Genomic DNA, 924 nt, shown 5'->3' with positions numbered 1-924 from the left:
AAAAACTGGGGGGCCGGGGGGTGGTCTTTTCTCTCCTTTAAACCTTATTAAAAACGAGATTGGTCCTAAAAAATATAGAAAGAAATCAGCTTCCATCACAAAACCTTATGTACATTATCAAAAGTCACGAAAACACCAGGTGGGGGGAGGAGGGGGGATGGGGGCTGAGCCGGTCCCTCCCGGCACAGGGAGGGGGTGAACCCGGCTGGCTCGGTGCAGACAGATGGGGGGGCATGAAGAACCCCCCCGAAAAAGAATGAGCCCCCCCCCGCCAACAGGAGACTGACGCCCGTGGTCTTGTGGGACGTTGGGGGGTCTGGCTAACGAGGGGAGGGTAATTAATAAGCCAAATGTCTAACAAGAAGAAGTAGGGGGCAATGAATCCAACTCAGAACACAACGACAAGGGGGGAGGGGGGGAAACGCAACCTCCCCCCCGAGACCCAGGACCAGAACGAGGGGGACGAAGAACGAATGAAGGCCCCGGCTGGGCCTGCCCCAAAATATAAATATTTCTGCATAATATAAAGTCAGTCCCGAGGGGGGGGCAGCGCCCGGACCCCACTGAGGTCAGTCCATAGAAAAAAGGCTACGTTTGAAAGACGGGGGGGAGGAGGGGCGAGGGACAAGAGGGGGGCGGAAGAGGGGGAAAGAGAGCAAGACCCAGGGACCCCCCACTCCTGCCCCAGGTAGGTGAGTTGCTTTCAGTGCTCGTGGGGGGGCAGCAGGGGGATGAGCCCCCACTCCCCCCGGCACCCCCCAGATCCTGCCCCAAGCAAGTACCCGTAATACCATGGTTTGAGGAGCTGGGCTGGACCTGAGCGGGCGCGGGGGGGCACCCCCCTGGGAAGGGATGCTCCGTGCTGCCCCTCCTGGACTGGGGGGGGGCCCTGTCCCCACCCAAGGGTGGGGGGCAGGTGCGGGG

The sequence above is a fragment of the Gavialis gangeticus genome, unplaced genomic scaffold (assembly GCF_001723915.1).
Source record: "Gavialis gangeticus isolate Ggan-Ray unplaced genomic scaffold, GavGan_comp1, whole genome shotgun sequence".
In the NCBI taxonomy this organism is placed as follows: Eukaryota; Metazoa; Chordata; order Crocodylia; family Gavialidae; genus Gavialis; species Gavialis gangeticus.
This window is presented reverse-complemented; position numbering follows the sequence as displayed.